Source organism: Polypterus senegalus, chromosome 10 (genome assembly GCF_016835505.1).
Source record: "Polypterus senegalus isolate Bchr_013 chromosome 10, ASM1683550v1, whole genome shotgun sequence".
NCBI classification, from domain to species: Eukaryota; Metazoa; Chordata; class Cladistia; order Polypteriformes; family Polypteridae; genus Polypterus; species Polypterus senegalus.
Genome location: NC_053163.1, coordinates 168212509 through 168240180, shown reverse-complemented (window position 1 = coordinate 168240180; position 27672 = coordinate 168212509). Strand labels below are relative to the sequence as shown.

The window sequence follows — 27672 nt, the reverse complement described above, 5'->3', positions numbered from 1 at the left end:
AACACTGGAAAGTAGGTACTCAACACAGGACCACCGCATCACTGACTGATGCACTGTAATAAAAACATAAAGCTTTAACATTTAGGACCAGAACTCCAATAGATAATCACACCCCGCAAGGGAAGTTGTAAAAAAACAAACGAGCATTACGGGACACAAAGCGTATTTGACTATGGAACTCTTACTGGACTTCATTTCAAGGCAATTCCAAAGGTTTATTTCCTCCAAATGACACAAAAGGTTCAGCTTGGACATAACATAAAACATCTGAAGACTAAACAGGCCCAAATGTTTAAGCAGCAAGCTTTGCAACACTTTAAATGGCGTCTGTTCTCAGGGGGAAAAAAAAAAATTGGATTCCTTACCACACAGCAGAAAACAAAAACCAAATGGGAGTCCTTATATCCGGAATAATGTCCTGCAGCCTGCTGGTTGCGCTCCTCTTTCACGTTCGCCTTCCTCCAGTATCCCAGTCCCTCTCCGTCATAATGCAATCCAGACGGCTGTTGCTTGCCTTCTTTTCTTCCCCCCACACCTTCATATGTTGGACATGTGTTTGCTCTCCCACATATGCAAACTCCTTTGGTGCACAGGCAGCTTGTCCAAATCTGTGGAATCACAGATGGGTCCCAGATGGGAAGGGCTATCCAAGCAGACCGGCTTTCTCTACCACGCCAGCAACACTGCCTCCCCTCCCCTCACGCGTACACACACACACACACACACGCGTACACACACACACACACACACACACCGTCCTCTGTTTCCAAGGGCCGTCTGCCAAGCTGACGTAGCCACTTATCCACCCCTTTGGTGGACCCTGGCCAATCTGCAGTTAACCTGTTTAATATATTTACTGACAGCCTGGTAATTAACATAACTAATTAATTTGGCACACACAAAAACAAAACAAAAAGCCCGTCCAAAACACACAAATCCGCAGCAGCTCTCCCATCTCCGCCGTCACTTCACGTTAGAATTTTATTTTAACAGTTAGCAAGTTTGACCCCATTTGTTTTTAAAACGTTTCCTCCCCTCCAATCTTTAACCACGTAAATCATCCTATCCTTTTATCAAAGGAGCAACAGACTACAGGGGCGCACTTGCGACTTTCTGTGTGCCATTATAGAGGCCCGGTGGTGACAGCTTACAATGAAAGGCTAGATGGTTCAATGCCCAGCTCAAGAAAAGCCCCTTCACGTGTCTGTACTCCAGTCACAAACAAACCCACCTAAACAGCTTTGCTATTGTTATATACGTATTAAGCCATATGAAAGTTACCTTCCTTTATGGAACATGAATAGTCAATAGAAGAAAATGAAGAAGAATAGTTAAAGCAAAATCCTTGTCTACCTTTAAGAGGAATCTGGGCGAGATATTCGGACAGCTCTGCTATTAGCTAAACAAATGGGCTTGATGGACTGGATGCTCGGTTCCAGTTTGTCACATTTTTTAATGTTCGTATGTTAAAATATTAAGACAAAAGTAAAACTCACCACTCACATTCAGAGTGCATTACTTTCAAGGTGAAATGATCAAACATCACTTTCAGTTTAACCAGGCAAAGTCGTGTAGGAAGCGAACGGATAAAAGCAGAGGCCTTCATGTTTTTTTTGTCAACTTTTATTATGCAAAAGTCAAAACCTACTCAATCTGAAGTACATCCAAAATGTATGAGTCAGAGTAATCAGAATAAAATATTAAGGGTGCAATTTAAAACTGATGTGTTAAACAGATGCATTAAAAGCCAGACAGGGTTTGCTCAGCATGCACTGTATCAAAACCCTTCGCTCTCCATTTTTTTTTTCTTTCTTCCAAAAACGCAACCAGTTCTACAGAACCGTAAATCACCAAAGCACCTTCCACGTTTACTGGGGTCACCAGTTAGACTAGCCCGCACATCGCGGGGAATGTGGGCAGAAGACCAAGCATTCACAATCTTGTTGGATTCGAACCCACAGCACTACTGTGTTGCCCAGTCTTCGTGAAAACATTTTAAAATCTGATGACAAAAAGGCACGATTCAAGAAAACTGCCGAAAAAAAAAAAAATAAAGGGTAACAACAATTACATGCATCAATATGGTGAGCAGTAAGAGTGAGGCTGCATGAAATGGCATACGGTGTAGGTTTGGATCTCGCCGTGAACCTCTTTGTGCCGATAGGGTTGTGCTGTTAGGGTGAGAAGAAGCCTGAAATCCACTAAACAGGTCTTAGGATGTTCTGTTGCGATAGAAAGCACTGAGCCTTCATCCATCCATCCATTTTCGAACCCGCTGAATCCAAATACAGGGTCACGGGGGTCTGCTGGAGCCAATCCCAGCCAACACAGGGCACAAGGCAGGAACCAATCCTGGGCAGGGTGCCAACCCACCGCAGGACACACACACCAATTTAGAAACGCCAATCCACCTAACCTGCACGTCTTTGGATTGTGGGAGGAAAGCCACGCAGACATGGGGAGAACATTCAGGCAGCGAGGCAGCAGCGCTACCACTGCGCCACCGTGCCGCCCTTAGCACTGAGCCTGTTAATATCAAATCATTCTGAATTCCCCAATCACCAGATAAAACAAAAGACTTAAGGAGGTGGTGGAATTGCCACCTCAGAAATGGGCGACCAGAAGCCCCAGTGAAGTCAAGGCAGAGTGGTGGCTCTACGCTGGTCTCTGGAAGGCTTTTGGTTCAAATCCCGTCACTGCCTAAAGGGATCCTACACCTCTGGGCCCTAAACCATGAAAACTGCTCCAGGCTGTACAATAGCTGCCCCTGCTCTGTGACCCCAAGCCCCCCCCAAAAAAGGTCACAAATGACAATTTCCCCAGAGTTAATAAAGTATACCAAAACTGGATCAACAGGTCAATGTTTTTGGTGTGAAATTGCCACAATCTCCTGGAAAGCAGTTTTAGAACATTTGGTTCGCTTTTGCTTTCGCAATACCACTTTTAAATATAAACATTAAAAAAAAAAAAGGCAGAGGAGTGTTCAGGGTGGTTTGCTGTAAACGTTTACATTTCAGAGGTACAAGCAAAAATAAGGAGAAAAAAAAATATCAAGTTTGCATTTTAAACAATTGGCATTAATCAACTCCATAATGTAAAAATGCAAATGAACAAACGGATGAACCCCATTAAACTATCACCCCAGCTTTCAAGGAGTAAACAGTCTAAATGAAATAAAGGCAATCTGTTTAATATGCTCCCCTCAAATGACAAGTTTCAGGCACAACCACTTCCACATGCAAGGCTTGGTTAATCGGGAATTTTCAAAGCTGGCTTTTGAAAGAAACGCTGGGTAGCGTTGGAGGTTTTCCACACATTCTGGGTGGAGCAGACATGTTCTCTATGTTTGCACTGAACTGCAGGGCAAAACCACGGTCAGTTTTACACTGCCCCCTATAGACCTGGGCAAGGCCTCAGTCCCGTTTTTACTTTAGGCTCACATTATGTGGATTCTGTACCAACGTGCACAACAAACTGCTTCGAAAATGGTGATGATGTTATATGAAAGCTTCTACTAAGCTGTAGGAGACACTATGATGCCAGCCCTTTTGCCCAAAAGGAGGACTGCAGGTTTAGCACGGTTGCCTTGGGGTCTTTTATTGGTGTGGACCAGGTTTGTTCTGCACAGTATTAGCTTGGACACACAAGTGTGCTGGACCACGTACTGTACTTTTTGCTGACTGGATGGGTGTTTTTATAGGACACGGAAACCTCCATACACAACAACAACAAAGTGAGATATCAAACAAAGTGGAAGAAACGGAAATTAGCACAAACAAAAACGTATGTGCAGATGAAGGACAAGGCTTTAGATTTCTCAAAATGTGCACCGTGCACATATTTCACAAAGCAATGCGACATGTCAAACAGGAAGCAGTGAATATGTAGATGGTAATATACAGTAATCCCTCGCTATATCGTGCTTCGACTTTCGCGGCTTCACTCTAGCACGGATTTTATATGAAAGCATAACTAAATATATAACTCAGATTTTTCGCTGCTTCGCGGGTTCTGCGGACAATGTGTCTTTTTTACTTCCTGTACACGCTTCCTCAGTTGGTTTGCCCAGTTGATTTCACACAAGGGATGCTATTGGCGGATGACTGAGAAGCTAACCAATCAGAGCACGCAGTTAAGTTCCTGCCTGCTGAATGCGGTATTAACCAGGAAGTCTCGTCTCGCTCATTCAGCATCAACATGTTTCGCTGTGTAAAGAGTTGTGCTCTTTTGTGTTTATCTTTGTGTGTAGTCAAGCCCTTCATTAAGGCTCCAAAACGATCTGCTACTGCTTCAGGGTCTGTGCCCAAGCGCCAAAGGAAGATGTTAATGATTGCCGAAAATGTAAACGTTTTGGATTTGTTGAAGGAAGGGAAAAGCTACACCTCTGTAGGACACCATTACAGCATCAATGAGGCTACGATTCTTTTTATTTAAAAAGTAGGAAAGGAATACAAGATCTACGGCCACAGTGTCCTTTTAACCAGGGTGCAAAACGAGTTGTAAGTGGATGTAATAAGGCAGTAGTCTGGATGGAATCTGCTTTAGGGATTTGGATTGAAGAAGAACAACGGCGGTGCTACACAGTCGCCTGAAGTGGCTCCTTTAAAGGGTGTAACGCTCTCCTTTGTTGTGCAGTAAAATTAAACTCATCGTTATCGGACAAGTCATCGTGTCATTGTTGGTGAGTAACCATAATTAATTTTCTACTTACAGTACTTAGTACATGTACGTACGTTTAGTGTCACTGTACACACATTTACAGTATACTATTTTTCTTGCATTGTACGTATTTATTGCTGGTGGCCTGTCTATCGTAATGGCTGTAACATGTGATATTGGAGACACTCGATATCTTTAAAATAATTAGGTTTTACTGTATATAAACAGTGTGTTTATATACATAATTTCAATGAATCTTACCTAATATCTAAGAGAATACAAAGGGATTGTGCTGTATAACTCTGCGGGGAATATTTATAAACAGTGTGGGAGAGTTTATAAGGGCTTAAAATATATAAAAATAACCATAGAAACATATGGTTTCTACTTCGCGGATTTTCACCTATCGCGTCTGGAACGCAACCCCCGCGATCGAGGAGGGATTACTGTACTCGCATACAGAGTACAGATATGTATATCTATAACGATTCAACTCCATTTCTTTTCATACTACAATTCTGCTGAGCAAGTACATGTGCCATTTCAACCATTTCCACCACTCGGCACACATAACATATTTTCGGTATTTATTTATTGTTGCCAGTTTTTACACTTGGCCTGAAAGATTTTGTCCTAGAATAACGTTAATAGCAAAAGTTAAAATGGACATATAAAAGCAAGGGAAACTAATGTGCAAAGACGACAAGAGTGTGAAGTCAGAGAATTGTGTATAAGGAAGTATTCTGTGCATAACTGCTTTTTAATTCAATAAGGAGCACAACACACATACAAGTGTATATATACACATTATATACTTGTATGCTTAAATGATGATGTATATAATCATACACGTTTCACGTATAAACATAGAAACATGTATATATCCATTTCCACATATTCAGAATTTCCCAAAGGGATTAATAAAATTAATATACCATATATACTCGCGTTGAAGTTCTCCCACTGATAATTCAAGGCTTGATTTTACCGTATAATTTCCGGTATTTTATAAAGTTAGTCATACAAGTTAAATACAGAAAACTCACGCTATTGGTCCAAGAAATTACGATATGCTAGCGCCCACCTAAGAGAGTCACCACGGAGCACACAGCCTTTTTTTCCCCCTATGTATTGTGCCCATGTGACCACATGGTGATACCCGAACTATTCCAAAGGGACGTTTGTACTGTTATGTGCATCTCACCCCCTCATAAACCCTTATCGTAAGAGCATCCCTTATCTACGATGGAGCGTTAGATCAGAAGAAAATATGAAGCTGGTTTTAAATTAAACGTCGTTGAAGTGGCGAAAGAAATTGGCAACTGGGCTGCTGCAGCAAAATTTGATGTGTCTGAGAATCTGATGCGTCAAGAAGATGTAAAAATTAAGTATCGTATTTTTGAATGGGCGTATAAGTCGGGGTGCGATTTTATGATTGATTTTTCAGGTTTCAAGATCAGACTTATCTTATTAGGCACAGACAGGCGGACATCCCGTTATGGCCCATGTCCTCCATGTCTTCAATGCAGCTAGGCTCCTAAACTTAAGCACTGGACTTTTAACCCTGAAGTCTGCCAATTCGATTCCCACCTTAGACTCCGTGTATGACCCTCAGCAAGTCACTTGACCATAATACTCCAACTGTTTAAAAAAACACCTTTTAAATAATTGTCAAAGGTGACACAAAGGATTAGAATATTGTACAAAGTCCAAATGTAAAGCAATACATAAATGTTTGTGTTTTACATACAAGTAACTATCTCCTTTAGAGTTCTAGGTTGTGCTTTCCATTACAATCAAGAACTAGACTACTACTTCTTTCAGCTGCTCCCGTTAGGGGGTCTCCACAGCGGATCATCTTCTTCCATAACTTTCTGTCCTCTGCGTCTTGTTCTGTTACACCATCACCTGCATGTCCTCACCACATCCATAAACCTTCACTTAGGCCTTCCTCTGTTCCTCTTCCCTGGCAGCTCTATCCTTAGCATCCGTCTCCCTATATACCCAGCATCTCTCCTCTGCACATGTCTAAACCAATGCACTCTCGCCTCTCTAACTTTGTCTTCCAACCGTCCAACGTGAGCCGACCCTCTAATGTCCTCAATTCTAATTCTGTTCATCCTCGTCACACCGAATGCAAATCTTAGCATCTTTATCTCTGCCACCTCCAGCTCTGTCTCCTGCTTTCTGGTCAGTGCCACCGTCTCCAACCCATATAACATAGCTGGTCTCGCTACCGTAGACCTTCCCTCAATCACAATCAAGAACTAGACAATTAGCTCAATTCTCATGTTAGTAAAAAAAAAAAAAGTACTAAAGCTGTATGCATCCTGCCTAGGGTTCACACCTCTATTAGACCCCCGGATCTGTGAAATAGCTTCCATAGCCCTGTACTGGAATTGCAGGCTGGGTAAAAGAATGAATAGATGGCAGCTCTTATTACCACATTGAGAAAAAAAGAAACAAATTGTTGGTTAACAAATTTAGCACCTGAATTAATTATTTGTAAGTTACCACAATAAAAAGAAATCCAAACATGAAGCCTCATATGACAGCAAATAGCTAAGATATATTTCAAGATGTCATCCGCTAAAGTAGAAGTTCAGTGTGAGCAATCAGGGACCTAGAATGCACTTAAAATGGTAGTAAATGGGGAACAGTGAAACGCAGCACAGTCTTCCCCCTCCTTAACGTAGTCGAATTCTTTTCGTATTCTGGCCTCTGTTAAGTTTTGTGGCGTCAGTGGGAATCATGTTGTTGTAATTAGGGGGCCTCAAGGGGGGGAGAACCATACGTGAGGAACTTCCAAGTTTGGCCATGCAAATTTAAACTTTCAGAGCATGCTGCAGCCAAAGCGAGTCGGGCCAGGCCACCAGAAGAAAGCAGACATTACTGGAGCGTCATAACAAGGATCATTTGTGCACAGACACACCATCTTCCTCATCAATTTTGTTACCTGACCTGCTGCTTTCTACACAAATAAGACTTTGTCTCCCCCTTTTTCTTTTTAAAGGGGTTGGGGGGAGGCAGGCATTGAGTTTGTACTGGCATCCCCATTCCCCACCCCCCCACCAGCCCATGGCTCCAGAGAGTCTGACTATCCAGCACTGCTGGGAGCGATTAGTTTAAGCAAAGCCTGACCTGGCTACCCACCCATGGAAAACTTTCAGATCTCTCATTACACTGGAGGGGAGGAAGGAGCGCACATGTGCGTGCACAACCACTGAAAAGGAAGCGGAGGAAAGAGACAGAGCGCATTCACAAGCAGATCAGACAACTAAAAGCCCTTTTTCTGTTGAATGTGTGGCAACAGACGGTTCATACTGGCCTATAAAGCATGAAAGCAATTGAAAGCAGGTAAATATGTCAGCAAGCGGGGCTTTCTTGGCCTGCTGTTCTGTTAATTCTATCTGTACCCCCCATATCCCATGCCTTCACGCTGTATTAGCGCATAAGTAAATCAAAGAGGACTGCTTTTGAATGCACAGCACTCACCAAACAAAATACAAAAAACATTTAACATTTAAGTCAAGCACAAGAACTGTGCGCACGGGTTCCAAAAGGTGGGATTTTATTTAATCTGTGTCTGCTGACTGTGGTGTTCCTGCCTCGCACCCTGTGCTGGCCAGGATTGGCTCCAGCAGACCAAACACAACACTGACCCTGTGTAAGTCTATAACGGGTTCGATAAAGACTGACTGACTGACTGAGGCAGCCATTTATAACCGTATAGCATTAACACCCTTAAAACTGGGGGAGCAGCAGCCTAAGAGGTCAGACACAAGGCGAAGAGCAAACCTGCTAGAAATCTACTCATTCCATTGAAGAACACAGACACTGTCAGAAACAATTAATGAATGCGATGTGTGAAGATGACCAAGTCTTAAAATAAATTAAAAAATTCACAATGGAAAGAACGCAAAGAACTGTTAAGCTGCTGCGTTAAACAAAAATTTAAATTGCTTTGGGTAAAAGTGTCTGCAAAATGAATCCATGCAAATGTAAGAACTGTTAATCTCAGTAACTCTATTTATATGTACACACATACACATATTCGAGATACCTGACAGGCAGACTTTTATACAGTATGCTTTATTAGCTCTAGGTCATAACACAAAGAGCGACTCCTTGACATGAGACACGGATCTGGAGTGGCAAAATAAGATAGTGGGTCAAGACCAGTTACTCTCAAATGGCAGGGTAAGGCGGGTGGGGGGCTTTACGCTGCTATCATTTTGGTAGCATTTTTAAATGTTAGATTTGTTGTCTTGGACCCCTTAAATTGGAAGCTGTGACATATGGCGTGTTGGTTACACATGCAAATAACATTTTCACCGTACCACATGCAACGATTAATATTACCAGTACCGATTTATACAAATTTGCAATACATCACTTCAAATTAAAACAATTATTTATTTTTACAACCCTTGATCATAGCCACACTGATCTCTCTGCTCGTGTTCTGTCATACATTTACGACAAATAAAAAAAGGCAGAAAAGCTAAGCTCATTCTCTGCCTGGGATCGCATATTTCCGACTAGTTTTTCCATCATCTCTAATGGCAGCTTTTTCTCACCTTCTGTCATGTGGTCTCCTTTTGTCTGCCCTGGCTTGGTTTCTTCCTTCCCATCCTGTAGGTCACCTGCTCTTTACTTTCAGTTGCACACCTGATGAAGGCTATACAGTCAAAATGTTGCATCTTTTATATAGTCATAATGTTGTGTCTTTAACCTTTTTTCCTCTTCAGGTGTGAAAATTACTTAACACTTATCTCTCATCAGCACATATACAGAATACATACGTACAGTGACCGCTCCAGATATTTAGGCTTGACATTTGTGATTTCGGTTATTTGCGAGTCCTGAATACTAAATGATACAAGATCACAGAAACATATAGATGGCCCAAGCCAAAAAGCATAAACACCACTGAAAATAATAATTTGTATCACATAAAAATCATACATCCTACCTTGCGCCCTGTGTTGGCCGGGATTGGCTCCAGCAGACCCCGCCCCCCCGTGACCCTGTAGTTAGGATATAGCGGGTTGTATAATGGATGGATAAAAATCATACAATGTGTTATGTAATATTAGTTATTATAAATGCACATCGTTAATATAAATTTTTTTATTTAACCAAAAACAAAAGTAGTACGTTATATACGTCAGCTAGCTTCCACCTTCACTGCTCCCTTAGTTATTCATCAGATCTCGCCATCTCCTCCCATCTTGTTCACTCGCAGTACTCTCTCAGAGCTCTAGGCAGCCTTTCTGGCAGTGGCTTTTCTCGAGCTCACTCAGTTACTCACTCTCCTCGATTTCCTTTCTCCCGTGTTTTTTTTTCCCCCCACTTTATCTGTCCCTCTTGTTTTTTTATCCACTTGGCTAAACCCAGCCGATGCTGTGCATACGCACAACACAGTGGTGCTGTACAAAAGGACTAAGGAGACTCGAGTCTTTAGTTGCGTGCAGCAAGTGGCTGGAAATGTTCTACCAGTCGACAGTAGCCAGTGTGGTCTCCTGGCAAAGTTACCTCAAAAGAAGCAAAATACCGGGAAAAAACCATCAATAAAATCTGGACACACTGGAAGCTGTTGTGGAAAAGAGGATGATCACAAAATTGAATGCCATCATGAAAAATCCCTTCCATCCACTTGGAGCACTTTTAGTCCCAGGCTCATTCCACCACAGTGTGTGCCAAGAATCACCTCTGGGGGTCTTTTCTGAGTTTGATCCTTTTACTCAATACACTTAAGTTTATTTGTATTTATTGATTGATTGGCTGTATTATCCATCCTGACAGTCTGTATCCTTGTTTTTTATGTTTCTGCTGCTGTATATGCTTGTACCTGAATTTCTCCATGGGATTAATAAAGTTTAATCTAAAATCTCAAATATATTTCATTAATTTGTAAAATAGTAAAGTAAAAAACAAAACACACAATATAATTTAGCAAAGCCAGGCTTATGGATGGATGGATGGATACATACTTTATTAACCCCAAGGGGAAATTATTCTGTTCAAGACAAACTACAATGCTCCGATAATGTAAAAGGCCCCTTAGGCACCACTAAGGCTCTCTTGACTTTATCAGCCAGGACTCCAAACGCAGGGCAAGAGGGTGCTATCCAAAGTGCAAAAAAAAAAAAACCAAACACTCAGAATGAGGAGAACATGCATGGTTAACCCTCATGCCCTCAGGTGATCGAGTCTTAATGGTCCACTAGAACATCACCGCATTAATGTAAACCAGTCAAAAAATCTACTTAATTAACAGATAAATATATTCAGTGGGGGAGTCAGCAGCACGGTGTCTGTGGACACTCCATTATCGGGTCCCCCCCTCTCTCATGTAGCACTCATACTCTTACAGGGCCAATTTAGAATCACATTTTACCCTGAACTCCATTGAAAGTAAACTTCCAAATACAAGACCTTTCAGTGTAGGTAGAATATAACAGCGCAGCAACAAGAGGTCCCTATGAGAACACATTTACCATAATGATATCCCATACTGGCAAAATCTACTGACACACAGCTGTAAAAATGATGAGGATGATGCTGCTTTGGCAACCAGGATGCACTCAGGCGCTCATGTGATGGTTTTAAAATATTGGAAGTTCAACAAATTAAGATCAATTAAAATACTCAATATCTAACTAATACTGCTACCTGCCATCTTGCAGCTGCACTCTGCAAACAAAGGGTTTCTGCAAACACCATTTAGCCTCCAGTGGCTTCCCCACATTCTGTTTGCGTAGGGTGGCAGTCTTAGCACAGCACTAATACACCAAATAACTTTGTATTGTGTAAACGTCGCCACAGGAGCACCTGGATAACAGGCCTAAAGTAGCTTCCTACAAGCAATTAACTTCTATAGTTTCTTTACAAAGTCAACAGTTCAGTACTCTCGGGAAATAAAACGAGAAAAAAAAAAATTAAATACAAGCTTTTCAAAACGTACAGTACACAAATTAAGCAATTGTGATATTTTATAATCAACAAGACTTAAAAAAAAAAAAACATGATGCTCTGCAGAAGTATCCCTAAATGGCAACAAATATCTACAGTATAAGGGCAAAACAATTCTTATTTTATATAAAGTGAAGGCTCTTTCCAGGCACTTCACAAAATTGACATGCTTTTCGTTTTACAGATGACACATAGGCAGGTCCTGTGCCCTGTGTTGGCTGGGATTGGCTCCAGCAGACCCCCGTGACCCTGTATTTGGATTCAGCGGGTTAGAAAATGGATGGATGGACATAGGCAGGTCAAGTGACTTGTTCAGGGTCACACAATGACTCAGAGGACTGAAACAGGAACTTTGTGGTGCAGTCCATGCACTCTGCCACTTAAGCCCACTGTTCAATTAAAATGGGCACCAGCACACTTCCTGAATATTTATAGTACAGCATATACAAGGAGCAATGACAATCGCACACAAATTGCAGCGTATTCTATCCATTACAATGACAGGCCTGTCACTATGGAGAAGACGAAACTTGAAGGGACTTGCTGCTCACGTGCAACTGCCCATTTAAAACGGTTACATCAACCTTAGGGGAATACGGCGTGAAGATGGGTTGAACTTCACGTTATGCTCAGTAAAATCAGAGAACCGACTGTCCACTAAAAGGGTGCATTTTCTCCTGAAAGACATGCAGGTTAGGTGCATTGGCGATCCTAAATTGTCCCTAATGTGTGCTTGGTGTGTGGGTGGGTCTGCCCTGCGTTGGGCTGGCACGCTGCCGGGGGTTTATTCCTGCCTTGTGCTCCGTGTTGGCTCCAGAAGACCCCGCCTGTGACCCTGTGTTAGGATATACGGGTTGGACAATAGATGGATGGATGGAGGACCAACAAGACTGCTCAGAAAAGAAGCCTGGTAAAGTAAGTAACAATGAAGAAGGAAGAAAAAAAAAAAAAAAACCAATTCAACGCACTACATCTTGCCTTGTATACAAATAACGTGAAGGATGTGAATCAGGTGGCGGCTGCTGTGTGTGTAGGGAACATTCCTTCAGGGCAGAGAAACTCTTCTGAGGCTGCAGCTCCAGATGAAACCGCTCACCCTGGAGCTTTTCCCTCTAAGCTGTCACAGCTGTGTTTTGCCAGCGCAACTGAGGGCCACACCTGTGAATGCAGATAATACAGATGTCTCAAATGTGGTTAAGGCTGCAAACACCTGGTCTGCAGGATCATATGAAACCCCAAACACAACCCCCAGTCCCAACACTAAGGGCTAAGCTGCATGCCGAGTGCCGAACAAAGTATTTCCCTTTCAACACTTAGATTCACATTTCAAAATAAAGGCAGGCAGTCAGTCTTTTGAAGTAGAGCAAAGTTGTGATTTATTCGGCACCCATATTTCTCTTTAATAAAGCAAAGACAACATATTAATTTTAGTCAAAATGATTTACTGCTGTAAGCAGACAATCCAGTGGCATCACAGGGCAGAAATATGGGGAATATATAATGACATTTATAGCTGTGCGTGCACGGTTACTACGCTCAATGGGCATTTAAACAAGCTGCTCATGTTGGCAGATGATACGAAACTAGCTGGAATGGCAGCTAATCTAGAGATGGCCACACCATTACAGAGAGACCTGGACAGCATGCAGGCCTGGGCAGGTTTATGGACAATAAAATGGAATATACTGTAAGTAAAATGTAGAGAATTACATTCAGCAAGTACAAAATGTTACATATGAATAGACTGAAGAGTCACGATGGATTTGTCTCTGTCTACATTCAGTCAGTGTACAGAAGCCATCAAGAAGGAGAACAGAATGCAAAGTTACATTGCACGACGAGTAGACAGCAAGTCAAAGGAGGTTACGCTTAAACTTTGTAAAGCACCAGTGGGGTCTCACCCGGAGGAAAAGTGCGCTACAAAATAAAACTCAAGGACAAGGGCAACTAGGCCGATTCCAGGACCACGAAAGATGAAAAGGAGCTGAAGGTTTTTCAGTTTAAACAGAAGCACATTAAGTGGCATATCTGACCTTTTTAAAATTATGAAAGGAGGAGTGACAAACCCATCCCAGTCTTGATTTGTTAGGTGTCACCCAACCAACCCTAAACATCTGCGCATTTCTGCGCTTCAAGAACGTCCTTGGTGGTATATTCCTTTCCACCCTCCTTTTTTTCCCCGTTGGTAAGCAATGGTTCATTCGATGACGCAAGCGGAGTATAAATTAAGACGTATTTGAATGTACACCTCCCCTAAACCCCGGCTGTTAGTGCTGCGTGTGTGTGTGTGAGTGTGTGCTCCTGAGGTAGCCTCGGCACACATCTTATTTAAAAAAAAAAAAAAATTATGAAAGGAATTGCCGTATTTACTCGTGTACCACGCTCCCTCGTGTAAGACGCGCACCCAAATTTTTACAAAGGAAATTGCAAAAATCGCACTGCCCCGTGTACAACGTGCATTGTGACTGTATAGGAAGCGTTTAGAGAGAGCGTGAGCGAGCTAGCGAGCCCAAGCAGAAGAAGCAAACATTACAGAATTACATTTCCTCGTGTATGACGCGCACCTGATTTTCTAATGCTAATTTTTGGGGAAAACAAATGTGCACGTGGTACACTTAGTGAATCGAGGCTTCGACTTTTAAAGGAATTCAGCAAAAACACGGGGACCCTGTTAAGAGTAAATTTCGCACACATTTTAGAACTTGTTTCTTCACACAGAGAACTATAGGCACAAGGGGTAAACTACAAAGGAGTGTGGCAGACAGTAGGACTTGTAGGGACCTTCAAAACCGACTTGATGTTATTTTGGAGAAGGTAGGTGGGTAGGATTGTTATGCCGAATGTACCGACCTTCCTCATCAACATTTTTCTAATGGGTATTGTCACACACGTGTGCTTGGGAGTTAACCGAAGGGACCAGGAAACGACAATTCCACACCAGGCCAGGGGTCGGCGGGGTGCAATGAACTATGAAAAAAAAAACATTCCACACAAGCAAGTCAAGTTTTACAAAACTAGGTTCGAATCAAATCAACCCCCACACATAAGAAAGAGTGCTAAACCAACAGAGTAAAACGTTAACCGTACGAAAAAGAAATAAATAAAAATAGAATAAAAAAGGGAAGAGAGTACACTTCCTCGATTTAAATGCTTATTCTAAAATGTTATTGATTAGATCCAGCCAGGTATTGAAAAAGTTTTGTAGAGATCCTCTAAGTGAGGACTAGATCCCCCCCACCACCAATTTCAAATAATATTTAAACAACTTTCTCTCGGACAGCACGTAAAGCACTTTGAGCTAAATGCTTTGTAGGAAATGTGCTGCAGAAATAAATTTGTTATTATTTGCACATACTTCTCATGTCTGTGCAAGTTTCCCTCCCAATATCCAAAACACGCCCCGTGATGAACCAATGCTCACCTAAAGGTGGCTGACGCATCACATCCAGTGTTGCCAGTGTAACCATCAGCTCCTGAACTAGACAAGAAAGTTATAAATAAATCGACTGATAACAGCCACAGTGAAAACAAAGGGCGCAAAACAGTCACACACAAAGGGTGCAGTATAAATAAAATGATTATTATTATTAATAATAGTGTTAGCTGAGATCTTTCCATAACCAGCAGCACAAGGCATTTGCTCCGTGAGCGATTTTTTTTGCACTACTGGACATTCTTCACAGTGAATTAGGACTGACAGAAAATTTTGACTATTATTGCTGAGCATGCACAGTAAACAAACATACAAGTTTTAGGTATCTTCTTATATAATACAATACGTTACCGTGGCGGTCAGTTTGTCTGTCCAGGGTTTTAAATCACCTGTAGCTCGCAAACTGTTTGAACTATTGACCTGAAATTTGGTATACATATACTATGTGGCGTCTACAACTGTCCACTCTCGGGGTAATGATTGACCGCCACGGTTATTCCTCTTTTTATTTTATTGTAGAATCAACTCTTGGTAGCTGCCTGCAGGGTGGATATGCGGCGCATACGTACGAGAGCCGTTCTCATCCCTACCACCTTCGCCGTTATTTCCTCCACCTCTTCATATCTTAAATCATTCTTGGGGCAGATTGAAGACTTTAGTGCCAGCTTAAGTGCAAAATTAAGGAAAACGTACTAAGTAATTGCAACACAAACGCTGACTTAATCAGTTTTAACGCGAAAAGATGGCTGACGAAAAAAGAGAAGAAGCGGGCCGCCAGGGTGGAGAAAAGAAGAGCTGCTCAGGAAGCAGTAACCACAAACGAATGCTAAACATACAGAGAAATAAGCTTTGATAGTTTTCCTCTTAAGTCAGGTGTATTCACTGCACGTTATTGTTATAGCACTGCTCTGTTACTGGTATTAAATATTGTACTTGTTACATTAAAATATGTTAAGTTTGTGGAATACAATGAAAAAGGAGGCTATTGGAGGCCAATGAGAGATCAAGAGGGAAATGTACGCAACCATTTTTATATACTAACCTTTTTTGTTATGAAATGTTTTGATGAGTGTAAAGAGTTATTAATTCTGATATTCATGTCACCCCCCATTTTGAGCATTGCTCATGAAACAAATTAATGAATTCTTACATAGATATTTGAAAACATCAACCTCTGGGCAAACGAACGCTAACGTATGAAGGAAGAGCCGGAAAACTAGGAATGCTCAAGTCAAGTGTATTCACTGCACGTTATCGTTACAGCAGTGTGCCATTACTGGGATAAAGAATATTTACCCATCAATGAACAGATCCCAGTTAAAGGGATGCTTAGGGTTGGCTACTGGTGCCTATTCTGTGCTGGTTCCTGCTTTGACAGTCGAGGGGTGGGGATCAATCTGTTCTTAACTAAATTTTTCTTTTTGTAAAAACTTAATTGCTTTGTATGGATTTTAATAAAATTAATAATAAAAAAAAAAAAGAATATTTGCCCATCAATGAACAGATCCCAGTTAAAGGGATGCTTTGGGTCGGCTACTGATGCCTATTCTGTGCTGGTTCCTGCTTGGGGGGTCTGGATTGAGCCACCTCAACAGTGGATGAATGGAGTTTCAAAGCCTGAGCTATCAAATCAGGCCCCGTTTAGGACATCAGTGCCCAACACAATTCAAACTTCACTCCTAAGCAGCAGCCATCGGCACACACACTCTAGGAGGTACAGCTTGCCAGGACCAAAAAAAATTCCTCAAAACCTTGGGGGAAAAGTTATCAGTATGCAAAAAAAAAAAAAAAAAAAACATGTTTATAAGGCATTTTTATGGCTCTGGGTTAAAAGAAATGGGATGGAAGAAACACAAATGATGAAAAAAAGATTGTGGCAGTATTATATTTTTACCAGAAACACCAATTATGCTAAAAATTTTCCAAAAACAAGGCAAAAGATTTTTCAGAAGAATACTACATCTACTTCTTGGCAAGACTCTCATACCCTGCAGCCAAGGTCAATATGTCACCATCAGAAAGACAATGAGAGAGGAGAGGGGAAAAATAAATAAATAAATAAATAAATAAAATCAGACGACTGGCAATTAATCAATGCACTCCTCACTAAGCAAAACATGAATGTCTGCCTCAAGTTTGCCAAAACATACTTGGATGAGCCTCAAGAGTTTTGCTTCTAAGTGAGATGATGAGTCAGAAGAAGATCTTGCTGGCAAACATGAACCCTGTCACTTCTGGAGAAAAGCTATTACTGCATTCCACAACAAGAACTGCACACCACCAGACAGAGATAGTGTGGAGGGGATTTGCTGCGTGGCAACATAAAGTCAAAAACCTTATTCAAGCACATGGGCCACTTGTGCACCCTAATGACGCTCCAAACAACGGTCTGCCTGTCAAAATTGTTCAGTATTCACCTCCAACGTGTCAATCGGGAGTCTAAACTGGCTGATCTCAAAATCCATTTGTTTCATGCTCGCTTCTTCTAAACATTATGTGCCCAATAGAGTGCTCCTCCAGCCAAGGTATTGTGGTACTAGAGGAAACGCAGTGGTAGTAGTTCTGTTGCTGGGAGGTGGCCAGTAAAGAGGAAACTGATATCTTCCATTTCACGTTTAACAAGGTGGAGTAATAAACCGAGAACCAGGAATCAGACGAGTTCTCCTCTACAAGGTGAAGGAAGGCTAATGGATATGTTGTCCAGGTGAACTAGGGTGGTGTCACTCAACTGAGGGGTTGTTCCAGGGAGAACCCTAAAACACACTCAGAAAGAGCACCACATCAAAATTAAATAAAAGAGAAGCTCCTTTAACAAGCTCAGAATGTTTCATTTTTTCTTTGTTTAAAAATGCCACTTCTCAAATGAGACGGACAGCTAGGCAGCGTATGTTATATAGCAGGGGTTGCCAACTCCGCTCCTGGAGGACCACCGTGGCTGCAGGTTTTCATTCTAACCCTTTTTTTTTGTAAATGAATGCCCTGTTTGTGCTGCTAATTAAATTCTTGTGAATTCATTTTAGTTGAATTGCTTGTTTACGATTTGTTCCCCTGAATTTCTTCATCGTTCTTCTGAATTGCTTAACTTCTTTCCTCAAATGGCACCCAAACAGAAATGAAACGTGATGTGAGGGAGCCAACAGAAGACCAGCTAATGAGGTGCCGTGTCTCATCGTTATTTAAACCCGTTCTTTAATTCCATGGCTTGCTGCTGCTCTCGTGGGGCATTAGCAGACGTTTCCAAAATTGTTGATGTTCTCTTTTCTAAGAGCACTGTTAAAATGTTTTGCGGACCTGAGCAGATCGACATTCCTTAGACCTTCACCTTTCTTTAGTTTCTGATACTGTGCGACGGACACCGGTTGTTTTGGCTCATTTTATAGCTCATTGTTTGTTTGCAAATTACGGAAAAAGAAACAATTCAGGAGTCAGAGAGTCTTCAAGAACAAGTAAATTTAAATTAGTTCAAAATAAGCTAATTAGCCGCAAAAAACAGGGCACTCATTAAGAAAAGGGTTAGAATGAAAACCTGCAGCCACGGTGGTCCTCCAGGCGACCCCATGTTATATAGAGACTCGTGTACTAAGTTACAATATGTCCTTGCTATTTAGAAAATTATAGGCGTGTTAGATTAAGAGCCCAATTAAGCCATTGTACCTGGAAACTTGTTAAGCCTGTTAGCCTCATTTCTTCTTGGTAAACATCTTATGAATGTTTTATTTTAAATTTAGAAAAGCCTTTCATTTTATTTCAGCTTTTGTATTGGTTGGTCATTGAAAATTTGGATATAGTGAACAAAAAAAACCAAACCAAATAAGTGTGGTCCACAGTTTACTTTCATTGTAAAAATACCAAAGGCTACACAATAATTTAGAACATGAAATTGTGTGGCAGGTTATGCAGGAGTTTAGTCCATAAACAATTCGATATCGGACTTAAAACAATTTTGGGGACAATGATTCAGAAAATGGTAGGAGCCCTAAAATGGCACATCCCCAATGCTTGCACCTTCACTTTGCCAATTTGTCATTTGAATGTAGGAGGAAAACCAGAATGACCAGAGTAAAAATGAAACAGACAGGTGGAACCCAGGATGTTGGATCTGTAAAGCAGCAATGCTAATTACTACGCCGCCACACAGCCTTGCTACATTGAATGGCAATCATTAAAAGGCAGCAAGAACCCTATTCTGTAGCAGTGAATTCATAATGAAACACGCTACGCGGCGAGTTTCCATTAGAATAGCTGATAGAAGAGAAATGTATATGAAAGCCCTAGTCAGGTGTTAAGCCAACTGCAACTGTCAAAAATCAGGGAGAGAAAAGAAAACGGTATATACCATACATGCTAGAAAATCCTCAGGTAACAATGTGTCTAAGCAGCACCATCAGGAGGAGCAGAAACAAAACGCCGTCAGACTAATAAACAACAAGATCACCCAGTTGCAGCAATTGCTGTAAATTGTGTCAAAACCAGTAACAGCTCAAGGGACGACATGTATGCATTTTTAATAAATAATATATGAAGTACTGGATGACTGTCTAAAAACATTCACTGTAAAATAATGCAGCAAAACAAATACCTTTTACGGAACAGTAATTTAGTTAATTAAGGTTTACTGTTTTTAATGAAACTGCTGCACACCCCTGTTATTCCAGTACTATAATGTCACTTCAAACTTGGCTAACTGGAAGGCAGCCAATTCCAAAAAGGAATGGACATGCTTCACAAACTACGAGAATCTCCATACATGGCTTGGCATCTCGCTGCGAGTGACCCTGAGAAAGTGGCTTTAAATCTACAATTACATCAATCTTGGTCAAGTGGTGCATTTGACATTATGTGCTCCAGACACCAAGGTGGCTCAAACCTCAGACAATGGTTGCTGCTTCCACCCCAACTTGCACAAACCTCAACAGCTGTTCTGGATGTGTAAAAGACTCATGGCAGGGGCAGACTATGAAAACGGAAGGAAATATTTAAATAAAACTGAATTGCCCATAAAGAGAAATCACCAGCAAACCGAGAACTGGGCAACGTTAAACATCACAAGGTTCAAATGACATAATTATAATCACCTTGGTGTATTACACATACATGAAATGTTTTCCCTCTAATAATCTGTATTCCTGGAATGGAAGAAACCAAAGTCTATAGGGAGGTCCAGATCAAATAATGCAATTTTCATTGCGCTATATCTTAAGTTTATTGCATAGAAAATCACCCGAAAAATCCAGGACCATCGAGAAGTGTGGGCACATGACGACATGAAGAATCATCTTTGAGCCGAACTGGAATCGTCCCCGCATAAATCAAAGTCAATCCAGACGATCTAGATGTGCAGAATTAGATCTGGACCACCCTGTACAATATCATGTAGATTTTGATTATGAGAATGTACACTCGGATCACTTTGTTGAACGATGTATGGTGTTTGTGTCAATACAAGTTAGAACCATGCACTGGGACTCTGCCTCTGTAGTTAGAACATAACGTGGCACACACAGACGCAGTATTGCACGATTGGCTAAGAATGTTCGAATGCTTCAGTGACGCCGCTGGACGGCCGAGTATAGTAAGTCGGTGTTGGTTCGAGCAGATAACCGCAAGTTCGGTTGGTTTTTGGAACGTTGGTTTGGTGGGGCATACTTTCCAGGACTGACTTAAACCCTTCGACAGCTCCGTAACCGTAAGTAATTTAGAACGTTTCGCCATTTGCTTGGTACATCGAAATCTATCTTTGGGCAGTTCGGTTTTGGCATCTGTCCTTCTGACATCTATTGGCAAACTGAGTAATGACGACTGGGTATTAGTCACGGTCATTGTTTAAATTTTAGCCGATCTCAGATCTAAAATGACTCACGCCAACATAATTATTACTCCGACTCGGATTAGAGTCGTATAGCACGGTTTGTTTTGAAAATGTGTTTGCCGGAAAAAATCAAATGAGATGCGCCGAAGAGCTGAGTTCACGTCTCGCAGCCCCGTTTTAAACAGGAAGCTCTTCATTACATCGGCTATTTTAAGGACAAATCAGTGCCATGATAACAAAATCATTTCAAGGACTTAAAAAAACAAATAATTCTTTGCAGAGAAAGTTTGGATTTCACAAACATAGAATTTGTAGCTCGATTCGATATTTATCTCTCTATATAATGTTGATGCCACAAGGGCTGGATGGGCACCCTGGCCAGGAGAGGGAGCAGACCTGGAAGGAAGGACCGGAAAAGATGGACGGACAGCCCATTAAAAAGAGAAGTTGCTGGAGGTTTTTAATTCCCTCAACATACTAGATAGCAGCAGCCCTGGAGGGCGGTGCACAGTAAGAAACCAGCAGGGCATGCAGGGATATGTAGTCCGGCAGAGCAGCCCTGCTGGGGTCACTGGGTGCTACGAGGGAGACAAGCTCCCAATTATGGACTTCCATGCAACCCAGAAGAACTTTTATCAGGCAGTCACCCTGGCACCGGAAGCACTCCCGGGTCGGTAATAAAAGAGACCACACTCCCTCATTCAAGGGAGTCGGAGCTGGGAGGTAGTGCAGCAACGCTTGAGTGGAGGAAGGCAGTGCGGTAAGGAGAAAAAGAGAGATATGGTGAGAAAGAGACCCGTATTTGCTTGTGCTTATGTCACATTTGGAAATAATTCAAAATAAAAACCTTTGATTATTTGAACCCAGGACTGTACAAGTGTGTTCTTGTTAGGGGCTCACCAACGCCCTGGCGTTACCACAACACAGACAAAGACAGACACACAATCACAAAGTTGTAATCGGAAATAATGACACCAAAACTTATTTAAAAAAATCTAGGTTTTGACTACTGATCAGTTGAGTGACACATACAATCACCAAAGAAAATGAAGGATGCTGCATTCAGGAGTAATAGAATACATTAACATAGCCATGTCCCGATTATTCAAGCCCTACACTGTATAATATTGCGGTTTTTAAAAACGTCTGCTAGTTTTTATGGCCTAAAGTAGTGTCAAAACATTATTAAGCCTTTTGGAACTCTATAATGATCCTTACTGTGCTCAAGGTGAAGTGTAATAATGGTTAAGACTAAGGAGCTTTCACAAAAGCCGAGAGAAGAAATTATTTCACTGCACCTGAAGGGCATTTGGGTATAAGCAGATTTACAATTGGGAGCCTCATAAGAAAGCATTAAAACCTACAGCACAGCTACAAACATGAGTCGCTGTGGGAGAAAGTCAAATATTTCATCAAGTGTCCTTAGCAATTTAAACAGGACAACTAAGAAAACCCCTGCAGGATGACCTGAACAAGGATGAAGCAAGTGTTTCAGTGGCAACTGTCAGACAAACACTGAACAAACTACAGGACTTCATGGCCAGCACCCGAGAAGCATTCCACTCTTGGCCACGCCAAGCATCAAAGGTCACCGAAAATCTGGTAGAAGGAATCTGGGTAGGCCTGCAGAGTTTTGGGAGATGGTTCTATGGACTGATGAAACTGGAAATGTTTGGACCAGCTGTATGCCTGGTATGAGAAAGGCCAGGCTTATACCCAGAAAAATATCATCATCATCATGGTCAAGCAGAGAGGTTGGTGTCAATGATGAGGGTTTTAGATCAAATTCCCAGAAATACCACGGCATTCTGAAGAGGAAGATGATGCCTTCTGTTGGGAAATTGATCCCAATGATCACCAAGGTTCATGGTCTTGCTGGGGAGTCCAAGCACACAGCCAAATCAACACAACATTGGTTGAGAAACAGATCCCGGAATGTAATGGAGTGGCCTTCCGAGAACCCAGATTTAAATCCCATACATCATCTTTGGAGGATTTTTTTTAAAATTTTGTTTCAAGAAAATAAAATTGCATGTAATCAAGCCATACTTGTATAACAAATTACTTCAAAGTCAAACTAGGGGGAAACAAAAACTTCAGAAAGCAGGAACAAAAGAAAGACAAAAACCTAACAAAACAAAATTCCAACCCTAATCTTTGGTGGGATTAACAGAAGGCAGTTGCAGCACAGGAGACGTCAAACATCAACGAGCTAAAGACTTCTGAACATGAAGAATGAGCAAGGATTCCAACAGAGGGGTTGCAAGAAGCTTGCTAGCACTTATGGCAAAAAAAAAGGCTTATTTGAAGAATAATTAATGAGCATGCACATTCATGAAAAGAATTATATTTCCTTCTGAGCTGGAGATAAAATCAATGTATGCTCTCAAAAGAACCTGAATGTGTATCATTAAATATTTTTTGTTAAGTTTTGTTTTTCCTGTATATGGTGATTTAACCTCAATTCACATCCCTATAATAGTCTTCTGAGGTGAGGAGGTTGAATATTTCCAGTTAATTGTGAACATAAATATCTATATCTCTCTAAACAAAAATGTACCCCTTGTTGTAAAGTCAGAAAGCTTCCTGAAGACGAGCATCAATATCAGAATGAGGATGTCGTCTTGTACAGCTTGTTTAAAGCAAGAAGTCAAGCTGAAGCACGGAGTCCGACGTCTCCCCTTCCAGCAAGGCCTGCAGATGACGCAATGATGGAGACACCCAAGCTTCCGCATTGCCTTCAATTTACACCAGGACTACACGGCTTCCTGATACCTCCCGGGGCAGTGGGACCCTCTAGTCCACGGCACGTTCTCCGATTTAGATTTGATACCCTTTGATCAATCAATCAGTCAGGTTTCATGTATAAACTCAAATCGCCCCAGACCCAGCTAGCCCTGCTTGTCCTTTCACCTTGGCCATAGCTTGCATTCTAAACCGAGACGAGAAAGAGAGAAAGAAAGGATGGAGGATATAGATGTAAAACAGCATTAATCTGTTTAACAGAGTGCCAAAAGAATTATTTTACAGTTCATCACAGGTCATCTGAACAAACACCCTTATCTCTACAGGACAAAAAGTACACACACTTCCACACAGTGAAAGAGGAGTTACAGGAAACTAAGGGAAAGTGAGGTGAACTTCCAGATGATGAAATGTTGCTGCAAAAAGTTCCTGTCAGAACATGAGAAGGAAACTGCTGTGTGTTAATTAAGGCAAGCAGTCCAAGAACTACTACCAAAGGTGCCTGGCCTACAAGTTGCAAAATGGGGCTTGGAGATGCCAGAATATCAGGGTCCACTAGTGGAAGTACTGCTGGGACAGAATGAGAACAAAAAAAAATTACTGACCCAAGAAGTAATTCCAGGTATTGACCTACACAAAACTATCAGATGGAGTGTAAACCCCATTCCCAGCGAGTGGCCCATTGATCTCAAAGTTGGTAGAAGACTTGGAATAAGGGCTCATCTGACAGGGAGGTCATGCAACGGAGTTAAGGAAACAAACCGCTCGTCAGATGGGAACTTGGCTACACTCTCACACTTACCTCATTAACCCTGCAGACACACACACATGCAGAAGCGAGGGTGTAAACTCCTCAATATATTGTGTTCTCCCAATAACAATTACTGCTATGTATTTGTAGCACTTATAACCCAGTATTTTCTGTTTTTTGACAGATTTTGTTTCAAGCTAGATTAAAAAACACAAGACAACATTTCATAGTACAGTATAAACAAAGTACTGCACTGAGTCTCTGAAAACTCTGCCATATGTTAATATTATACAAAATTGTCCGTTATACAATCATTGTTATCAATCTTTAATTTAATATTGTTTCTATCAGTATGCTGCTGCTGGATCTATCTAAAAGTCAAGAACTTTGTCACATACAGTATGGCAAGGTGCTGCTTCCAAGGTTCATGATTTACCACCATATCCTGTGTATGATATCCATGGAGTTTTATGCACAATGTTCTTTTTCATCCTTCAGACTTCGATATAAAACTGAAACTTTAATTGGTTGATCAGTGTGCCAGTTTTTTTTTTTTTTCTATGCCTGCTATATGCAATTTACAGTCCCATCAGATCTGAAGTAGTTATCTTGGGACTGTCAATACAGACAACCATAATTATTGATCAATCAATTACATAAGCCACTTAAACTCCCTCAGTTCTAACTGATAAAAAGTATAGAGCAATGTATATGGTGTGAATTCAACACAGCAGATCACGAGCACACAGCCCCCTCGATCCATGACATCCACACTACACGCTGTCTCAGGAGGGACCCCAGCCACCCTACATTGTCACTTTTTACTCTCCCCTCATCTGGGAAGTGACTGAAGTCCATTTGGACGTGCACCTCCAGGTTCAGGAACAGTTTCTACCCAACTTCAATCAGACTCCTGAACAATTAGTAACCTTGTGTCGCCTCCACTGCTACCTGCACATTCACTTCTGCCACTGTCTATTTATTCCTAGGATTCTGGCTTTATTTATATGCATTTATTTATTGTGTTTTTTGTCTAAGCAAACATTTCATTGTAAATGGTACTTGTACACAGAACAAAGAATTGAACTGAATTGAATATATATACCCCCTCGAGTAGAATTATCTTTTCAATATGGCAATATACAAAAGAACCCACATCTGCTGTGCCCATTAATTTCAAACAAATGTAACAGCAATAATGTCTACAGGGTGGTATACATTCCAGGTGGGATGCCACTACCTGGTCAAGTGACTACGTTAATAGATCTTGAGCTGGGAACGTACTACAAAAATACTACCAACCCAAGCATACGAGGGTCTCCATCTTAACTGAGCCTGGAGTTGGAAGAGGAACAGAGACAAAGACTCAAAAGAGAAGGAGCCTGGTTCATTTAAGAGAAGTAAAACTGAGAGGCAGGAAAGTGTATTTGACACACGCCTGATGAGAATGGCTATGCCCCTAATGGGTCTACTGGACATTATTTGGTTCATTGTCCTCTTTTAATGGATTTGTACTCCTTACCTTCACCCTCCCTCATATATTTGGTATTTGTAACTGTTTGCAGGACTTCGCCAGTGTCTTTCAGGGTAAGGTGCCCTGCTACGGAGCACCCGGTCGGATCACACACACCCCAAAATTTCTACCCCCTCCCCCCCTTTCCAGTTATACAGTTTCAATGATTGCTTCAGTCATGGTTTCTCCTTCCCAACAGTGAAAATCCCAAATGTTCATTTCTAATCATTTTTAACATTTAAAGTAGGCAACACATAGATTCTCCCCAAAAATGTAACAATGTTTATTGAATATTTTGGTCTTTACATGTGTGTATGTCTTGTGATGGAGAAAACACTCGACTCCCAAGAAGGATAAAGTAAATTTGAGACTGACAAGAGGTCATTAAATTTTTAAAAAGACAATATTGAAATTAGTGGTGGAAAACAAAAAAAAAAAAAAAAAGATACACCCGAGTATTGCAGTATTATGTTTTTTGATAGTCCATCGATTCTCAAAAACATATCGATTTGTAATGACTAGTTTACATTCAAAGATTCAAGGCACACAGTTCATTTTGCGTTGCGTTTAAACCCCTGATCGCAAGATAGCAACTAACGTAACATAAATTGAGACAGGAAGTAGCGCAAGGGTTGATGTTGTAGGCAAGCGGATCTGGCAGACAACGTGGATCATGCAGTGACAAACTGAGCGGACTAGTAACACGTTACAAAGTGGAAGTGTGGGCTCATTTTGGCTTTCACAATAAAGAAGGCATTAAGGAGATTGACAAGAGCCATGTTGTCTGCAAATTGTGCCATGCCAAAATCAACACAAGGAATCGGAGAGCACACTTAGCTAGACAGACTGATGTACAGATTAACAAGCAGCAAACGACTAGCGTTAAAGTGGGCCCCTTTTAACTCACTATGGAACAAGTTCACACACCAAAGTTAGCAAACAGACCTCCATTTATGCAAACTAAAATAACTCAAGTCGATACTCCATTTAATTTGCAAAGATATGCACCCTCTGAGTCTTGTAGAGAGTGAAGCCTTCTGAAATATGGTGAATGCAATGGAGCCTCGTTACACCATACCCTCCCGACAACCAGGGCTGTGGAGTCGGAGACAATTTTGGGTACCTGGAGTCGGAGTCGGCAAAAAGTTAACCGACTCCTACTAAATTTAAATGTCAATTAAAAAAGTAAGTTGAAATGTCCCAATTCACAAACAGTCATAATGAACTACTTCTCTGCTGTAAGAATAAAGCCCAATGCATGCAGTGCATAATGTTACCACAAACGAACATGTCAAGTAACCATGAAGCATGCTTTTCATTGACTGTATGCGTCACTATATGGGATGTAATGCACAGGTAAGGTGCGGCACCGCTTTCCATTGTGTCGTGTTCCACTGTTACAGGGAACTGTGAACCTAGCCTAAAGTCCCCCATACATTTACAGATGCACTGCTGATTTTTTCGGCCGTTCAACGAGTCATCACACGTCAAACGCCTGAAAAATCATCTGGTGTGTTCTCAGCTCCGTTGGCCCCCCTTCGCTATGCGCTAGTGAAGGGGGCCGAAGGAGCCGAGAACACAGATCTCCCTACCTGTCTCCAGCAGAGGCTCGTTCTGCTGATCAGCTGGCCAGTGAGTGACACAATACACTAAACTTCCGGCTGTCTGACAGAGGAGACAGCCACTGCAGCAGACCGAGGCATCACATTACTTTGGATGGGGGCGGTGGTCGAGATTTTCGGCAAGCTGGATCTGCCCGTCCATGTGGACACCCGCAATCTGCG

General features: G+C 41.5%; 1 protein-coding gene across 5 annotated transcripts in view; it reads right to left on the bottom strand.

The window, feature by feature from the left end:
* cbfa2t2 (CBFA2/RUNX1 partner transcriptional co-repressor 2) overlaps positions 1-27672 on the bottom strand; it is a 99103-nt gene that overhangs the window by 40171 nt on the left and 31260 nt on the right. Inside the window, exon 1 of one of the 5 annotated variants that reach the window (XM_039767364.1) lies at positions 12606-12756. The exons of 3 other annotated variants lie outside the window; for them this stretch is intronic. The gene's annotated coding sequence lies outside the window, so the exon portion shown is untranslated. Of the gene's footprint in view, positions 1-365; positions 656-12605; positions 12757-27672 lie in introns of those variants that run through there. One more of the 5 variants, XM_039767363.1, reaches the window with a different exon arrangement.